Genomic DNA, 21,071 nt, shown 5'->3' with positions numbered 1-21,071 from the left:
TATGCCATGAACAGAATTTGAAAGCCTCGACGTGGTGTCTCTGGGTGAATTTGGCACTTGAGAGGGCCCTTCAGGCTGCTCACCAGCACAGATTTCCACTGCGGCAGTATACAACGTACTTGCATTATCAGGGTCATCAATATTATGAGACTACTCACTTTCAAAAATGTGGGGACAATACACACCTATCCATTTCACTGCCATCAGATTCCAGTAACTCATCAGTATCGACTTCCGAAACTTCATTTAGAAGTTTCCCAATCCGTTCCCGCACTTCATCCAAAGACTTACTCGTCGTTAACACACAATCTCAACGCGACAGCTGGATTACGATGTAATAACCGACTCGACACGAAGTGTAACTTAACAGGGCACGGGGGAAGCTGATGACATACCAATCTATAAATGATCTTCTTGGTAATATTTATATATGACTAGAAAGACCACAAATGACGTTATTTTTAACTCAGAACTTATCCAAGAAGGCACTGATTTTGTAAAGTTTCGCCAACTTCTATCAAAAAGAAAGAAGTGAGTGTTACACACATGGGGTGTTCTCAGCACCCCACATACCCCTTAACGGTTAAGAACATGTAAACGATTGGTTCAAGTCTTCATCCTAATCGTATCGCCGCAACCAGCTACAGGTAAATAGTTTCGTGATTGGCATTCTTAAGGTCGTTTAAACTATTATACGGGAAAATAAAACAAAATCATACTGAGAAAATGGAGAAAAATAAGAAAGTATTTCTAAAATTGACAAAACGCACGGAATAGCTGAAAGATGGGACTTAGTATCTTTCAGACAATGCTTTGCGAGGTTTTATCATGCCTCTACGCTTATATTGAAAACTACACATAGAATTTTGCATAGTAGAAATAAATTTAATCTCCATTCCAAAATATTTTAGTTGTTCCGAATCTATCGGAGGAGACTGAAAAGCTGCATTTAACATTTTATTGTAAACATCGATTACAGACTTTTTCTTGAAATTCATTTCAGCATACATCCACAAATATTGTTTAACAGATGTTTCCTGTTAACTGTATTGAATTTCCAGGAGATGTGTTCTCAGATCATCAGTCAGCTGAAGGGGACGTCTATCCAGATTGCCCGTGCAGAAATCTCACTTTGTTACACAAAATTATATTACTCAACGCAAACCAAGAACTCTGCTTTAATTGTATTTACTTTTCTCTTACTGAATACGCTTCTTATCGTTGCCGTAAGACCTATCTGTGTCGGAGCGCAGTAATGCAAATTGTAAAAAACTTCAAGTACTATTCTCTATTTTCAGACGTTTTCTTCAACTCTACGTACTACGAGTACTTCAAGGCCTTTTAAGTCTTCTATACCTGTCCTTCCGAGTACTTGCTATTCCAAAACATTCATCAGCCGGCTGAGTGGCTCAGATGGTTGAGGCGATAGCCTTCTGACCCCAACTTGGCACGTTCGATCATGGCTCGGTGATTGGTGGTGATTGTCGTTTTAATTTTTTTTTTTTTTACCGACACAGATAGGTCTTATGGCGACGATGGGACAAGGAAGGGCTAGGAGTGGGAAGGAAGCGGCCGTGGACTTAATTAAGGTACAGCCCCAGCATCTGCCTGGTGTGAAAATGGGAAACCACGGAAAACCATTTTCAGGGTTGCCGACAGTGGGGTTCGAACCTACTATCTCCCGAATACTGGCTATTAGAGCACTCGAGGCCTAGGGAGTCTCATTTTCATCCCCTTCGTGGCCCTTATCTTCATTTGGCCGACACCTTCATTTTTCGAAGTGTCGGATCCCTTCCATTGTTTCTCTCTGATTAGTGTTATGTAGAGGATGGTTGCCTAGTTGTACTTCCTCTTAAAACAATAATCACCACCACCACCGAAGAGTAAGTACAATTAGGTCAGGTGGTATTTGAAGTCGCTCAAATACGTCAGCCTCGTGTCGGTAGATTTATAAGCACGCAAAAGAATCCTGCGGGACTTTATCCGGTACCTCGCTGTCTCCAAAAACCGTCAAAAGTATTAGTGGGGCATAAAAACAATAACATTATTATTAAAATATTAACCAGAAATATTACATGTACTTTTCTCTCCGCCTTCTCTATTAATATTCTCCTTTTATTTGATATAGTTAGTACTTCTTGCCCTCTATGGGAGGGGGAGGTAGAATACATCCACGATATTCCCCTGCCTGTCGTAAGAAGCGACAGAAAAGGGAAACCCCCGCCTCCACCCCCACCCCCTTGGACTCTAATCTTGGGATCGTGACTTGACGATCACAGGTCCTCTAGCTGAGTCACTTGTGCCACGCTACTCACTTTAATTTTACATCTCCTGCAGATGCCTACGGTGTAGTGTATTTCATTTTTACGCCCCTTGTGGCTTCTTTAGCCGATATAATCCTTTATCGAAGGGTTGAACCCAAGGTCTTTGGGTACGGAAGCCGGCACTACCACTGACCTACAGAGGGAGCTAAAAATGACGCCGGAAGTCCACCACACACCCTGACCCCTCCTGGAGCCCTCAAGCTATCGATTTGGTTACACCAATTTTATACGAACAATAAAAGCTACATCGGCTCGGTGTTTTGATAGAAGAGCCGGGCCTACAGACACCTTGCTATGACTCACTTCTCTCGCCGTCCTTTATTGTAATACGCGATGACCACTGACGTCATCACAGCAGATCCCGTGACGTCAGGCACGACCTTTTGAGTCATCCACAGACTCAGAGCTCCATCAAGGAACAATAGCTAAACAGACCAGAATAGCAATGTCGATGATTACACAAGTCCACAAGAACAGCCCAAGTCGCAGAAATACATACACGTGTCAAATGTATATTTGCCTAATTCTCACAGTGAGATTACTGTAGTAGCGTACAGACCTTTTCGTAATATTAATGTTAATTCAGATCAATTTAGAACCTTTCATATAAACTCAAATAGAAGCATGGGTCTTCACTGAATAGACAACTAGAACAACAACGGCGTATGCTCCGAATATCATGGATATATGTCTCAAATGAATATGTGTTACGCAGAATGAATAAAGAATTTGAGACTTTCATCATCCTCCAAAGAGGTTGGGACTTTGTATGAATCTATCGTTTGTGTCTAAATTATTGTTATCACTAGGGCTCGGAAGTTGAGGAAAAAAGGATTTTTCCTTTTACGAGGCCCAGCATAATATATGTTCATTCTGTGTTGAGGTACGCCAGAAAAAGGTGGTTGTTGTTGATTTTCATGTTCTCATTTCCCAGGGCGGGGCGGGCCCCCTTCTTAAGCATTTTTCTCTAGTAAATACGTGTATCTGAACCATACCTGAATAAAGAGATAGTAGCTTAGACTCCTACTGCATTGTCGCACGGAATGGTTTTTTACTTGCTGTTCATTAACAAGTTCGAATAAATCAAATCAAATAAAGGAAATCAGGAATTGACCATTCCCTTGATTTTTCTTGTTAAATGTAAAGGTATTTCCACTTTCTTGATGGCCTTGGTGTTGTTTTATGAACTTTTGTTTTTATTTCTGACCATCAGATCTTTCTGAAATAAGTCACCTGAGCGGATACTATTTTTTATCTGATTTAGACTGTTCACCGTTACACTTGTCCGAACCGAATGATGACATGTTGGTCTATGATTCTTCGTACAGTTGCCTCCGTGAGGCCAAGAAACTGGTTGCCCGATAAGTGATCAATACATTCTTCTGACCCTAAATAATTCTCCGCGGACCCAGTAAAAACATCCGTATCCAAAAGGAGAGCCACAGTTTCCACTTCATACAAACATTCTTGTATTTCATGAACTGACAGGCTAGATAAACAGAAGAGTAGTGTGAATCCCAATATCTCCCGTCGATAAAATTTTAAAAAACTATAAACGTCAATAATACTCGTGTCCCTAGTGCCAACAATGGGATACGCTAGCCAATGAAAAACCGCAGGTCATTCAAGCTCACTGTTCCAAAAAACGGAACGTGACATTGTTAGAGCTCAGGAAGGTTATAATTAACTTCAGTAACAAATTTTTAATACGTTCTGTTAACTACAAGTCTAGTCTATTTTCATTACTTTATTAACGGTAAGGCATTTCAGGTTTATGAAACAAACAAAAACCTTACCCTTTGCGTGCTATTGGTGATAAAGCCATGTTTGAAGCACGTCTGTGTAATCAAACAGCTGAGAAACACATGATTATCGCACAAAGCAACACAGATTTGCAAACTCTAACGGTATGAAGTAAACAGGCCCTCAAAAGTATGCAATATACCTACACAACAGCTTTTAAGAAACATTCCGTTTTTCGAAGAGCGGGAACAAATGAACTAAGTACTGTTACGAATAAAACCCCATCTGTTTCTATCACTAATTTATTTCAGGATGGCCTAATAAATGCGCACACACACATACTTAAACACAGACAATTCTAACCAGTTATGAATGGCCACACTAATTACAAGTCTATTCACAAGTTCCTCTACCTTATGGCGCATCAAGGATCCAGCTCGTTCCTTTACCCAGGATACTAATCCTTCACTTTCCCGAAGTCCAGTCACCACCTACAGCCGCTGTGCGTAGACAGCTGGGTTTGAACACAGTGCCATTGGCTATACAACACACGACAATTGTTCGTTAGTTCGGCTACACAGATGCACTTCACAGTCCCATGAAGTGGAGGAATAAACAGCCCAACAGTATTCAACAGCAGGACGATACTCACAATAGCGAACATTAACACAGGTCCATTTATCCTCGCACTCACGTTAGCGCGTTTCCTCGCTGACTCACGGCGATTCTCAGCCCACAGAATTACACGGACACAGTACAGCCTACTGTTCTGTCGCCTCCAGTTACACACTCACTGGTCTCTCCGACACAACAGCTCCTGGTTCAGACCGCGGTGGGACACTAACGACTGCCAACACCTCTACCACTCTCAGCCCAGCCACAGAACCCCAACTCATTGAGTGTCACCCTGATTCCCCCACGGAGTCCAAGTCTGACTGCGAGTCCCACACTAACTCCGAGTCTAACACTGACTCTCCGCGGCTAGCCTCCCTTTTTATAGCTCGCGTGATTTGATCTAGAAACTTCACGATGTCACTACAAGCAGAGCATTCCCGTTGAATCTCCAAGGGACTCACAGCTAAGCCGGCCGCCGAGAACAATACACGGAAAAGTCAGCCCCACCCCACAGGCTGGCTGGGAGATTCCAGGTCGTCTAAGTCACCAACCCCCTTCCTGGAAGTAACGAAAGGGGCTACCACGGAGCTGGCACGTAACAGTACGTTTGGAGGGGAACCAAGAGCAGGAAACATCTTCACAGCTGACGGGCCAACTTCTGAGAATTTCGACCTAGTCCAACAACAGTCTGACGACCGGAAACTGGAGTTCCGTGACATGCCAACCCTCTCCGCAATGCGATAGTGGTGCCAATGCGTCACTAGCAGACAAGTCGTATTTTATCGTTCCAACCCTTGCATAGCTGAACTAAAACGTTCAGTGCTCCGGTAAATAACCACACAAGAACCACAAAATTGCATTTACATACAATAACTGAAATGAATGATCTAAGAATGCAAAGTTTATGTCTGAAGAATGCGGACTTGGTTAGTACTCCGAAATACCAATGAATGACCAGAAATGAAACCATGTTTGTTTGTTTGTTTGTTTGTTTGTTTGTTTGTTCAACCCTTGTCCCATTGTTCTACGGGGTCGGGTATGAGGCGAGATGAATCTGTCGTGGCGGGTTTTATGACTGGACGCCCTTCCTGACGTCAACCTCATCAGAGGAGTTAATGAGATGAAATGAATGACGTGCTAGTAGGGAGAGGGTGAAACCCGGGCCGGCACATAGCCTACTCAAGTCGAATAGCACCAAGAGGTCTGCTCAAGGCTTAATGTCTCCATCCGACGGACGAATCACCAACAGCGCCATATGCCCTCAGTCCATATGAGCACTGCGGAGAGGTTTGGAATTTAGCCCTAGCTTTGGGCACGCAATCTGGTGATCAGATCCCTTACCATGCTGGGCAACATTCTGACGGTGACATTTTCGACCAACGGGACTCGAACCGGCTAACCACGGTCTCAGACCATTTAGACTTCAATGCCTTAACGATCATGGCCACCGGGCGGGCTAAATTAAACCAAGTTATAAGGACTTATTTTTTGTTGTTTGCATTTTAAAACTATTTTACATTAGTTTTAAAGTACTGTATATGAGGGACAGTAGTAGGATAAATAAATACGTTCGTACTGATCAGGAAATACCAATAAGACATGTTTTTGTAACATGTAAGTCAGCTCAAAAATGGCTCATCTTGTACGCCATACGACATCCAGTGTCAAAGGAAAACTTAGTTTAGGTTCTTACTGCAAACAAAATGTTATTTGAAGTGTAACTTGTATGTGCATAATCGATAGAGCAGCCTCAGATTAGTCTATTGCGAAATTCTGTTTAAGGATATTTATTGACTGTAAGGCACAACACGGGAATAGTTTGTACTTGCAGTAGCGAGTGAGCGAGGCTGTTTTATGACGGCATGGCGCACTAACAAGGCAAGCTGTACTGTCAACGTCAATAAATATCCTTGAACGGAGTACCGTATTAGAGTAATTTGAGGCTGCTCTATGGATTGGGCACAAAAAATTACATTTTCAACAACATTATTTTAGTTTGCAGTGAGAACCTAAACGACGTTTCCCGTTGACACTGGATGTGGCATGACGTACAGCAGGCATGTCAAGGTCAGGAGCTGACTGACACCTTTGAGTGCGCGGGAACGAGCTGTTACGAGCGCTAGTCCAGGACATTATGAGATAGCGCAAGCCTGGAGGGGTGTGCATTACACGTTCATAACTACGGTACTACTCCGGCCTATGCTTTCATATATGGGCATGCATAATTAAATGTGTTCAGCACGGCGCTTGCATAAAATGGGCGAAACACCATGCTTTGTAATCACTGAGTACCAGGAAAATAAATATTTACTTGAAATGTTGCCATGAAGTATCAAGTGCAAAATAAAAGGCTTATTTTGGCGTAACATCCTCAACTCTCCTATGAACAATATGAAGCAGAATGATACCGAATACTATTCCGCTTCTATATCACTTCTGTGGCAAAACGTATTGTTTCATAAACTTAAACAAAGGAAAGGTGGTTGTGGTGGTGATTATTCCTTTAAGAGGAAGTACAGCTAAGCAATCATCCTCTAGATAACTGAATGTCAGGCTGGTACTAAAAAACTGGAACAGGTAGATCATTTCACGTATTTAGAATGTGTATTCTCCCAAGGTGATAGTATCGTAAGTAAGATCGAATGAAGGTGCAGCAAAGCGAATGCAGTGAATTCGCAGTTGCGATCAATATAATTCTGTAAGTCAGATCCCGGATGTCTTTACACCAGTTTGTTTTCAGCCCAACATTGCTTTACGGGAGTGAAATTTGGGTGGACTCAGGATATCTTATTAATAAGTTAGAAGGAACAGACGTGAAAGTAGTGAGAAAGATTGTTGGTACAAATAGGTGGGAACAATGGCAGGAGGGTACTCTCAATGAGATATAGGCTAATTAGGAATGAACTCAACTGATGAAGCTATACGCATAAACCAGCTTCATTGGTGGGTCATGTGAGGCGAATGGAGGAGGATAGGTTACCTAGGAGAATAATGAACTCGGTCATGGAGGGTAAGAGAGGTAGAGGGAGATCAAGACGAAGATGGTTAGACTCAGTTTCAAATAATTTGAATATAAGAGGTATGGAGATAAAGGAGGCTACAAAGCTAGTTAGAAACAGCGGACTGTGGTGTGGTTTAGTAACTTCACAGAGGCTGGCAGACTGAACTCAAAGGCATAACAGTATACAATGAAGATGTATGGAGTTTGTCAGGAGATAATGTAATCTAAGTAGTAGTAAAATATCATGACCAATGGTATTGTTACCATCCCATTCAAGAGGAAAACCACTCCTATGATGGCCGAGAATAAACTCGGTGACCATTAACGAAATTTTATTTTTATATGACATCAATTACAACATTCCCCATTTAATTTTAAACCCCTATTGACAACTTTAAATTCTATTGCATTGCTCATAATATGCCACGGCCAATTAGCATGGCGGCCATGCTCATTAAGGCGTCAAGTCTTATCGTATGACACCGAAATTAGCCGGCTCGAGTCCATTGGTGGAAAAAATATTTACCGCCCGGTACGGTACGACAGGTGGAGGTTGGTATAATAACCGCGAAACTTTTAGTGACATTTCGTTTTACGGGGAAGAAGAGCAAGGAGAGAGCTACAGTACGCGAAACTTTTAGTGATACTTCGGCTCCCTAGTGCTGAATCGGTACACCTCGATTATCTTCGAGGTTTATATTCGCAACCTTTGACACACAAACTTTGAATCGATTACGTATCGCCGTGAGACATCTGAGAATCATGATAGGAACAAGATTCGCATCGAGAAATGTTACATAGTGTGTGTGCGTGTGTGTGTGTGAGTGAGAGAGAGAGAGAGAGAGAGAGAGAGAGAGAGATTGTTGTTGGCTTAAGATAATAAATAGTTTAGAAAATTCAAATCGATCGATCATACTATCGATTCAATTCAGGTTTCATTTCCGTTCAGTTGGCAGTATTACCGGAACCGGGGTAGGTCCCTCGTTACTCCTCACTCCCGCAAAAAGAAGTATCACTAAAAGTTTCGCGCAACGGTTGCGGTAATAGTGTCAAGTGAATGGAAATGAAATCTGAATTAAATCGATAGTATGATCGATCGATATGAATTTTCTAAACCGTCGTTTCCATGTAGGAGTTCTAGGTTGTTCCTGTGATGTACACTGATTTTCCCCATTCATGTTCAAGCTTAACCTATATTCTGACTTTGCTGTGTAAATAACAACAGTATTTAAAGTGTTGCAATTATATCGCCAGATGTCTCACAGCGATGCATAATCGATTCGTATTTTTTGTGTCAGAGGTTGTCAATACGAATCTGGAAGTTACCCGAGATCTACCGATTCAGTACCAGGGTGTCGAAGTATCACTAAAAGTTTCGCGCATAGTACACCTTCTAATCACTAGATTGCGCGTCAGAAGTTTGGATTCAATTCCAAACATCTCCGTAGTGAGGGCATATGACGCTGTTGATAGGGATTCGCCCGCCGGATGGGGACGATAAGCTTTCAGCAGACCTCTTGGTGTTATTTGACAGGAGTAGGCATTTGCCAACACCGGGTTTTACCTTCTCCCTACCTCATCATCATCATCATCATCATCATCATCATCCCACATCCAGACTAGCAGGTTTGCCGTGGGCGTCAAATGTGAAGACCTGAACCAGACGAGCCGAACATGTCCTCGACTCTCCCGGCTCTAAAAGCTATACATCTAAGCACGTCCAATGAATGAGGAATTCCAACATGCACTAAAAAAGTAATTATTCAAATTCAATTATACATCTGGAAGTCGACACTTCTCATCACAATTCCCAAGCCATCTACTCTTTATACATACGTCGCCTCACCAATTCAGAAGAGAAGTACCAACTAGACAAAGATAACACCGGCCCGAACCGCTGCGCGAAAGAGTTACGCTATTCTGTGATCGTTCATTGGTAAGAAGGATTCGAGGAGTATGAATTTTTATTTTATTTTTTACAATCTGTCTTACGTCACACCGCCAACGGCCGTAGCCGTGTTGAAACACCGGATCCAGTGAGATCTCCGAAGTTAAGCAACATTGGGCGTGGTCAAGATTTGAATGGGTTGCCAAGCGTTGTTGGTGGGGGGAAGGGGGTAAGGGAATGGAGGAGCGGAAAGGAACTGGCCACCCTACCGCACGTAAACTCCGGCACAGGCACACCACTGCGGAAGTTCTGACCTGCCTTCGGGCAGAATACACGCTTGCCTTACCTTACCTTACGTCACACCGACACAGATAAGTCTTATAGCAACGATGGGATAGGAAAGCGCTAGAAGTAGGAAGGAAGCGACTGTGGTTTTAATTAACGTACAGCCCCAGCATTCGCCAGCTATGAAAATGGGAAACCACGGAAAATCATGTTCAGGGCTGCCGACAGTGATTTTTTTAAATATTGGCTTTCGGTCTTAACTACCATTTAGCCAGCTATAATGTTGTGTATTTCTGATTATTAAGACAATGTTGTATGTTTCTGATTATTAATATTATGAATCGACTTTGATGAATTGAACTTACACATTTAGGACGAACACAAACACCCAGCCCCGAGCCGGAGAAATCAACAAGACGAAGTTAAAATCCCCGACCTGCCCGGGAATTGAAGCCGGGACCCCTGTGACCAAAGGTCAGCACGCTAAACATTTAGCCATGGTGACGGACGGACAGTGGGGTTAGAATCCACTATCTCCCGAATAGGAGTATGATTCGTTGATAGATTGGTCACTGAATGTGAGGCGATTACCGTCTGTACATCGTGGCGCACCTTACCGGAGGCTGTTCCAAACTAGTTGCACGTCTAACTACAGTACAGTGTCGACTCGCTGCATTAGATGGCGCTGAACTTCATACATGAAACGATTTGCCTGGAAGAAGACAGTGGCGCAGCCTCAAGGAAGGACTAACAACCATGAGCTCGCCACTGCAGGTTCATTCTAGCAGCGCTAGATGGCGGAACACACCGCTGGAATAATCAAGATGCAAAGAAGACTAGCAGGAAGAGTAACACCGACAGTTCTTTTGTTCTTGTAAGGGACCAAACATGCCAAACGCCAACCGAACTTAATTGGGCCTTAATGTGACAAGATTGGTGACACATTATGTATGTCTGTCGTGGACAAATGATGCGATAGGACATCCATGACATTCTTGATGTTCTCTCTCAGGCTCCTTTCACAAATCTCTTCCGAACAGAAGCAGAAACATAGGTCTCAACGCATTTCCGTCGCTCTAAATCACCAACTGCCTCTGGCTGACACTGAACTAGATATAAACAAAGTAAGCCTAGAACTTTTTCCTCTTATGGACATTATACGAGATTATCCATGGCTACTGTATGCCATTGTAGGAAAAACTGACCTATCTTTGGAGAAAATACTATAGAACACCATTTTTAAAGGAATGCCTGAGCGCTGATAAATGTCAAGATAAAGTCGGAGAGTCGCCGCGAAGTGGTTGGATCGACCTAATTAGGCAGGCAAACCACCGTTCCGTGAATTTCAGCAGAATGGTTCAAAACTGGCGGGCATGTGTGAAAACATGTACAGGTCATCATCCACTGTAAGAACTGAACAAATCAAGTTTGGGTTGTGAATTATATGACGTCCAGAACTTGAAATGTTAACTTTTAGTTTCCTTGAAAAACATCTACAGCGTCGACAGGCCTTGGCCTACCAAGCAATGGTTGCCGAGCCCGAAGGCCTGCAGATTACGAGGTGACGCGAGGTCAGCGTAACGATTTATCTCTGCTGTTATTTTTGGCTTTCTACTGGGGCCGCTATGTCGCTAAAATATGGCTCTTCAACTGTTCTCGTGTAGGCTAAATGGACCCCGAATCCGCCCTCAAATGCAGGTGAAAATTCCTGACCTGGTCGGGAATCGAACCAAGGGATTCTGGGTAAGAGCAGGAAAGGCCTATTATTTTCTAGATCTCCTTTTTTTTTTTAACGCTCCTTTACGACTATTAACTGAAAGTAACTCACTCGCAAGTGCACTCTTGTCAGACAACTGCTATACAGCACGTATATTTTTCTCAGACACAACTGAACCTATATGGCAGGTACACTCTTGTCAGACACAACTGAGCCTATACGGCAGACACAACTGAACCTATACGGCAAGTGTACTTTTCTCAGACGCAACTGAACATATACGGCAAGTGTACTTTTCTCAGACACAACTGAACCTATGCGGCACGTATACTTTTCTCAGACACAATTGAACCTATACGGCAAGTATATTTTTCACAGACACAACTGAACCTATACGGCAAGTATACTTTTCTCAGACATAACTGAACATATACGGCAAGTGTACTTTTCTCAGACACAACTGCACCTATACGCATACTACTGTTTGTTGTGGTTATCTACATGTGAGGTGAATTATATTTTGATAATAATTAAGTCTGATAAAATATTAAATGACCTAGCGAGTGGCTGCGCGGTTTGGATCACGAAGCTGTGGGGTTGCATTCGGGAGATAGTGGGTTCGAATCACACTGTCGGCAGTCCTGAACATGTTTTTCCGTGATTCATCCTTTTCAGAGCTGGCAAATGCCGGGGCTGTATCTTAAAGCCACAGAGCCCTTTCCTGCCCGGGTCGCCATCAAGACCTCTCTGTGTCGGTACGACGTACCAGCAAATTGTTTTTAAAAAATGCCAGGAACCGACAATACCATGCACTCACTCTTTATTTCAGCGAGTACACATATTTCGAAAGATCTTAGTGAAGCTGACCACGTGATTTAAATGCGCCTAGTCGGTCCTTCCTATTTCACACTTTTATTTTAATTGTAACCCCTTTCTCAAACCACAGGTTCAAAATAACCTTAGTGACATCAAAACTTGTTGAACCAAGAATCCCTTAAACGTTTTAATAACGGCCAGGAATTCACAGCGCTTGGGCGGTTATCTCATCACTGTGTGCCTTTAGTATGTGTAATGGCATGCGCTGGTCCCAAGTTCCAAATGCAGTAAAAACTTAGTGGTCACCTCAATAAACGGCCATTATTCTTCGGAACTGATTCATTTTCCCATAAATCATGTGTTAATATCCACTCCTTAAAGCGGTCACTGACCCCAAGGTCACATACGTTCGACAAAGTGATCTGAATGAAACTAATACTCTGTTCATCCCTGAGTCATAGTGGTTAGTCGTTTAATACATGGAGACACTCCGTGACCCCCATAGACCAAAGTGCGCTACTGCCCAGCACTAATTCCCGAAGACTTTTCACGTTGAGATCCACGACTTCCTTGATGCTATCAGTCTATCTCAACCGTCGTCGCCCTCTTCTCCTGATGCCTTCAGTCTTCACATAATATGACCAAAGTAGTTCAGTTTTTGTTTCAGTATTTGTCCTTCCAATGAGTAGCTTGGGTTGATTTCCTTTGTTATGGACTAATTTGATCTCTTTGCAGTCCACGGAACACTAATGAGTTTTCTCCAACACCATAACTCGAATGCGTGTATTATTCGACGTTCAGCCTTTCGTGCATCGTTACTGGGAAGACCAGAGTCTTTACTAAACGGATCTTCGTTATTAAAATTGTCTCCACTCTTGAAAGCACTCTATGGGAACTTAGAATTTCCATTTGGAGTTGCTAGGCGGGCATAATTCCATTGTGGAGTTTTATCTCCCGTATGCAGTTATCAGACTGTGCCTCTTAAATAGGCTTCTGATAAGTTCACCTGCATGCACCCCAGCGTCAGTAGGTAGGGTCTGACACATCCCACTCTGACGAGTCTAGTGTTAGACCTAAGACAAAACGCTGGTTAATAGAGCAAACGCCGGAAAAACCCTACATCTAATTTTTGATCTGATTTTTCATATGCTCTATTGGTGGAAATATATCTAGTTCCCTCTACGGGAACTTAGAATTTCCATTCTCTATATGCCAGGAAGTGATATGGTTAGCTGCCACTGCCGGGCTGAGTGGCTCAGACGGTTGAGGCGCTGGCCTTCTGACCCCAACTTGGCAGGTTCGATCCTGGCTCAGTCCGGTGGTATTTGAAGGTGCTCAAATACGACAGCCTCGTGTCGGTAGATTTACTGGCACGTAAAATAACTCCTGTAGACTAAATTCCGGCACCCCGGTATCTCCGAAAACCGTAAAAGTAGTTAGTGGGACGTAAAGCTAACATTATTATTATCATTATTATTATTATTATTATTATTATTATTATTATTATTATTATTATTATTATTATTATTATTATGAGTTGCCATTACTAGTTTTCCTTGAGATTCAGCATTAGTCCTGCTTTTGTACTTTCTTCTTTCGCTTTCAGCAGGAAATCCTCATCCCTGAGACAGACACATAATAGTAACATGTCCTTTTTTCACATCTGGCAACCCAAATAGTGCTGTAGTTTTTCTTTTCTACCAGTAAACTAAGTTGTACATTACCCGCGACAGTGAATGAGGCGGCGTGATTGACCAAGCCGACAATATGCGAACTCATTTGGAAATGTTCTTAGTTGAATAATTTTTGGATAGGTGCACTACTGTTAGATTTATTGGCAGTTTGATGATGAGTTCAGTATTGGTACTGTATTCAGTCGATGAATGTGTAAGGTCTCATGTGTGACAAGCAGAGTTGGGAAGTAACTGAATTACTTGTAACGATTATCTCTCTTTAGTAATTTTTGCTCGTAATCTTTACTTTTCACAAAATGTAAATTTACACATAATTTACTTCTCAAAATAAAATTGTAATCTTAAATTCTAGTAATGGATAAACGTCGCATATTGGTCACGATGGAGTCCCAGCATTTGCAAGGCGCCGCGGACTCGTTTATTTACTCACAGGTGGTTGTGTTAATCCTCTACATGGTCGAGGTGCTGGTGGTGATTATTGTTTTAAGAGGAAGCACGACTGGGTAACGCTAATCAGAAAGGAAATGGAAGAGTTTTGACACTTCGTTAAAATGGAAGGTACCGGCAAAAGAAAGGGTGGGGCTGCGAAGGGCGTGAAAATGAAAGACACTCTAGGCTTCAAAAACCTAATATCATCAGCGTCAGAAGAGAACATGAATTGACCACGGGAGTTCGATTAAGAAAGATGAAACCGAGGGGTCTGAAAAAACGTAAGTGGAAGCAATGTTAGACTCAGCTAGCGGAACCATGATCGCCAACCCACGCTCCCAAGTTGAAGAGTCCCTGTCCCCCCTTTAGTTGCCTCTTACGACAGGCAGGGGATATCGTGGATGTAGTCGGTACATTTACTGGCACGTAAAATGCGGGACAAAATGCCGACACCTCAGCGACTCCGAAAACCGTCGAAAGTAGTTTAGTGGGACGTAAAATCAATATTATCATCATCATCATCATGACACCCCTGTACATTCGAGTACTGGGAAGGCCACTTCGAGGACCCAGCTGAGTGCAGAATTGCTCTTCACTTGAGCTAGGCTCAACGGCGATCAGCGACGTCCTCCTTTCCTTTTCACATATTTCGCGACTCTTCCCTCTGTTCAGCGATACCTTCATGGTTTGAAGAAATGATGCATAATACCGAACACTACAATTCGCTACGTACGGGAAGTACTTCGGGCGAAGAGGTCCACAACGTCATCACAGGATTTCAGTATGACTGAACACAGCTGCAAACAAGATAACTACCACCACAGTGACAGCAAACTTTCCCCTCTATCAAGAGAAGGAAACGTTAAAAGTGGGTGAAGTACTGTAGGATGTTTAACAACCAACATCATCAAACTTTTGCGAACGTTAGACTGAGGACGATGGTAGAGATGAGACAGGTGAAAGAATCTAGCCGTGACGGCGTTCGCCTTCGATCGATCATACGTAGAACGTTGCTGTCTTCCTGTACGCTCTGTGACAAAGGCGACCGCGTTCGGATTCCAGCCTATTTATGAAGATTTTTGAAACGAAAGATACTCCTCAGAGACCCGATTCCACACACACACACAAAACCGGCAGATCCGGAGGCCTTAGGTCAAAAAAAAACTGTCACATAAAAATTCAAAACCATTCCTTCCTTTCTTCCTTCCTTCATTCCTTCCTTCCTTCTTGACTGAGAATACAATGATAGAGAAACCGCGCTTAAAAACCGATTTAATCGAAAGTTAATTTTGAAAATTATGGCGTCATAATACATTGTGCATCGACCGACCTGCGAAGTTGGGGCTGTGTAGGTAACGGTTGGTTCCCACTATCGGCAGCCCTGAAGATGGTGTACCATCCTTTCCCATTTTCACGCCAGGCAAATGCTGGGGCAGTACCTCCTACCCCATCACTATCAAAACCCTGCCGGAGATAAAGCGATGTTAAATTACTAAAAAAAACCAACCATTCTGCGCGACTATTTTGTGTGTAGGTCAGGTAATAAGTTTACGGTCATTTTACGGGACATAAATAACTTCACTAAACGTCCAGCTCACAACGAAGCTTTACGAAATCTCCGTTAATAACTATATTTATATCAGTCATTACCTCACCATTCATACAACGTGAAAGTAGCTGGAGGCTTTCTTCCTTTCACGGTCAACCTACCTACTCCATTACTGCACGCCAGCGGTTCTCAACCTTTGATAGTGTTCCGGTAAATTCCCTATACCTGCGAGCACGTTTCATTTTTTTTTAAAGTTCATACAAAGAGTATTATAGTACACGTGTTGATAAATACATTATTTTCAATGTCTTTTTTTTTTAATACCTCCCAAACATTGGTCACCGACATCTGCAAAACGGATGTTATTTCGCTCATTTCTGAAAACAGACTATTCGCCACCCGTTCTTGTACGCAGCTACGAGGGAATTTTTGTGACCGCTCATAAACAGCGGAATTCCCCTTCTCGATGCTTCATCACGGTTGTTGTCCGGCTCCATGGGTAAATGGTTAGCCTGCTCGCCTTTGGTAACAGGGGCCCCGGGTTCGATTCCCGGCAGAGTCGAGAATTTTAACCATCATTGGTTGATTACGCTGGCACGGGGGATGGGTGTATGTGTCGTCTTCATCATAATTTCATCCTCATCACGACGCGCAGGTCGCCTACGGGAATCAAATCAAAAGACCTGCACCTGGTGAGCCGAACATGTCCGCGGACACTCCCGGCACTAAAAGCCATACGCCACTTCATTTTTTCATCACGGTTGTTTCCCTCTGCACCTGCACAAAATTCAAGTACTTAACTTACGATCTCCGTTCTGTACATGTTCAGCTGATACAGTTGCAGATCTTAATCAAATATTCTTTGGATGTCGGCACCACTTTGTTCGCACTACCTGGGATACCAATTGCCACCTGTTCTTACGTCAGTTCTCCACCTAAGTGACCCGTCTGCCTACCTCGAGTTATATGCATTTCTTTCTGATATTTTGATTGCGTATTTAAAACCTTCACCTAGCATCGATTTTACCCTATCACAACTATTCCATTCTCACCTCCTTTTGTTCCATGGCCTTCTCATGTGTAGCATGAATATTCATAAAGGGCCGTATGACGAGATGATCCTATCTCAATATAAACAATATAAATAAGTCCCTTACTTACATATTTCACTGACAAGTGGGCTTTGTCCCTGATGCAATAATAATAATAATAATAATAATAATAATAATAATAATAATAATAATAATAATAATAATAATAATAATAATAATAATAATAATATTAAGAAGTCTGAAGTTGTTTGTATTTATTGTATAAATGTATATGTTGTAATTATTTCTGTTGTAAATATTTGTACATATATGTACCTGTAGTTTCATAATCAAGAGGGTGACTCCTTGCTTAGGCCAAGTCAGCCCATTATGTTACCGGCACAAGCCGAGCCTTCCTAAAATAACAATAATAATAATAATAATAATAATAATAATAATAATAATAATAATAATAATAATAATAATAATAATGTTTGAAAATTCCTGATCATTCAAAAATAAGTGGCTTGGTCCCTTACATTTTCTAGACAGATGTTACCTACATAAATTTTAGAATTTACAGACGATTTATTCGTTAAAAATCCTTAGAGAAGTAAAATGACACATTCCTAGAGAATAACTCACGGCCCGGCTGTTGAGAAATCCTTCCACCCACAGCTACGGAATTACAGCGTGTAGCAAATGTTGTGTACAAATGTTCACAACAGAACAGTACGATTAGGATGCACAGTTTTTTTTAAATAATTCTTACTATTGGACTATTTGCAATGCAGTCTAAACACTGACTCTTGAATAGTGCATCAAATTTTCATCTACACATTCATATCAGTTTTTCGTCCAAAATATTCTTCCCCTGTTCCCGCCCCAGTAAAAGGGGTGACACTACAGAATTTTCTATCTTTGTTACTATAAACATGCACCGAGCTCGATAGCTGTAGTCGCTTAAGTGCGACCAGTGTGCAGTATTCGGGAGATCGTGGCTTCGAACCCCATTGTCGGCAGCCCAGAGGATGGTTTCCCGCGGATTCCCATTTTCACATCAGGAAAATGCTGGGGCTGTACCTTAATTAAGATCACGAACGCTTCCTCCACTCCTAGCCCTTTCCTGTCCCATAATCGCCGTAAGACCCATCTGTGTCGGTGCGACGTAAAGCAACTTTTAAAACAAAACCAAAAAAAAAAACTTCAAAAATGATTCACACCAAATTTAGAGAGACGATAAATAAAGCCTAATTTAAGAAATATTCAAGATTTGGTATAAACTGAACAGTTATTTCCAAATTATGGCTCTCTTTTCGGAAAAAAAGAGTGGTTCCGTTTCAAAATGCTCCAAGCATCAATTTCTTTTCGAGTTCAAACATAGTTGTTAAACTCAGGAAGGTTAATGGAATAATTCTTAATATTATGTTGGTTATTAATTAATACTTTATATTTAACAACCTTTTTGTTAATAAATGGCGTGGTATTTTAAAGCCGGTTGATTCTTCTATGCGTTGACTCAAGGTATTCTCAAAGTTTTCAACCAATTTAAAAAGGATGCTATAAATTATGACCAATACATACGTGCACATTTGGTTAAAATTGGTTTCTCTGGAGCTTTCTGAATACTACAAAAAAGTTATTCTTGATAAAATACATATCTGGGATGGGCGTGCCCAGTTAAAGAGATCGCCTCAGATGAAGAAAAAACCCCACTATTTGCCCCAAGTACCAAAATCTCATCTTCGGACTTTCAGCACCATTTGTGCTCCAAAACCTCAGTAACCCTCCCCCCCAATGACAAAGAAACGAACAACATTTCTACACGATAACATATTCAAGCTATTTCCCCAATGTTCGCGCTCCAAAGCAGCGCAATACTCGCGCGGCAACTTTTCTATTGACCGCAGGCCAGAAGGAATGTTCCGGTTGTACCTTGGCACTGGTCGTGACACAAACAGCTGGCAGGCTCCGACCTTGCTCTTGCCGACCCTGGCACACTTCACCTGCCTCTCGGAGGTCCCAAGATACTGCCAGCTCCAGTGGAATGCTGGCACATAAGTACCACAATCTATAATGATGTAAACAAAACAGTATCTCCGCGCGAAATTCCGTCAAATAATTGGAGAATCTTTACTTTTACTTCCACTTTTACTTCCCTATGATCAGAATACAGACATCAGACATTTATTATTTACATCGATACAGCCAACTGTGGACTTCACAAGCTACCTGCCTCTCTTTATGAGGCTTATACCTGTAACCAACCTCACGTTCCTTTCAGCCGTTCTTCCACAGATATGTTCCGTGGTTTAGCAGCTTCTTTCTCTGGATCATCCCTCAACCCCGCAAATTTCTTTGGTCCTCTCCATTATGTCCTCTGATCTTGCCCGCATGCGTTTGTTTACCTCCTCCAGCCAGCGCAGATAAGATTTCCATTTTTCCTGGAAAGTAAGCAATTTGTGCGCCAATCTCTCCGGGTTCATTTTGTTCAGCTGACCATAAAAGTTAACCTTCGTTTTCTTCTAAACGGTGGTGATCGATTCGACACTCGCATACAGTTCCTTGTTTGACCTCAGGAGGAAAACAATACCCGTGGACTTCGAACCCAAAATCTTTCTGAGGAACTTCCTTCCCTTTTTCTCAGAGGACACATCTTCTATTTTTGCTGGTGTTTCTGCAGTGTAAAGAGATGCCGGTCCGACTACTACGCAGTAGTATCTCTGTTCAGCCTGGTATGAGATGGACTCTGATCTGTAAATATCACGGCTCATTTTAAATGCAAAATCCCATCTTCCTTGCTCTCTCTCCAACGTGCTACTGCACACAACTACCATAATGGACACACAACTTTCGTTTTATTTACATTTTCTTTTTTACAATTTTGCTTTACGTCGCACCAACAAACATAGCTTTTACGGCGACGATGGGATAGGAAAGGCGTAGGAGTGAAAGGGAGCGACCGTGGCCTTAATTAAGGTAGAGCACCAGCATTTGCCTGGTGTTACAATGGGAAACCAGGGAAAACCAAATTCAGGGCTGCAGACGGTGGGGTTCGAACTCACTATCTCCGAATACTGGACACTGGCCGCACTTAAGCGACTGCAGCTACCGAGCCCGGTAAATAAATTTTAGACCTTTCCCTAAACTACCATTGCACTCAGCGTGAATAACATTATTTATAGGTTAGATTGTAGCGCCTTATTCCCCGACTTTACATACCACTTTTCATTAAATTCTCTCCAGCTATTTTCTCGTGATGCGCGAACAGACAGACAGACAGAGATGACGAAAAATTAAAAAGTGCATTTCCTTGTTACTGTGAACAGGACCGATACAAGAATACTATTCTTTTTAAATTTTGAGCAGTGTACAGACAAAACTCCTATTATATATATACTAGCTGATGTACCCGTGCTTCGCGTTGCTTTACGTCCGTAGGTGAAACCTTAAATTACCCTACACGTGTCTCCCGGGTGGTGCTAAGAAAGCAACGGCGAAGAGATGCGATCGAACTGTCTGAAAAGACCTCTCGGTCATAATGCACAGAGTAATGAAGAAATCGGTCCTTATCAGGACCCGGAAGCCTATAGCCGAAAAATCGGACCTTCAATTCGAATATGCCATCTTAACATCGAAGGCATCAGCAGAGCAAAATGCGAGTGTCTAGCTAAAATTCTGAAAGGTCAACAGATTGATGTCATTGCGCTACAAGAAACTCATACAGCCAATGAAATGCAACTAAGAACAAGAGGCAAGATCCCAGGCTTCAAGTTAGTGGCTCACAATAATCACGAGATGTATGGCTTAGCTACCTATGTGAGAAACAATATTACTAACTACGCAGTAGTCGACTGTAGCTCAAGTGATGACATTTTCACTGTCACAATTAAAATCAATAATCTAACAATAATGAATGTATATAAGCCACCAAACACAATGTGGCCCACTCCTCCTCTACCATCCTTACAACACCCAA

General features: G+C 42.2%; 1 protein-coding gene across 1 annotated transcript in view; it reads right to left on the bottom strand.

Annotated features, from left to right (window-relative positions):
* LOC137502992 (WD repeat-containing protein 47-like) overlaps positions 1-21,071 on the bottom strand; it is a 209,562-nt gene that overhangs the window by 124,279 nt on the left and 64,212 nt on the right. The window lies entirely within an intron of this gene.

The sequence above is a fragment of the Anabrus simplex genome, chromosome 1, assembly GCF_040414725.1.
Source record: "Anabrus simplex isolate iqAnaSimp1 chromosome 1, ASM4041472v1, whole genome shotgun sequence".
NCBI lineage: Eukaryota > Metazoa > Arthropoda > Insecta > Orthoptera > Tettigoniidae > Anabrus > Anabrus simplex.
The sequence above is the reverse complement of the archived record's forward strand: the minus strand, read 5'-3'. Positions and strand labels throughout refer to the sequence as shown.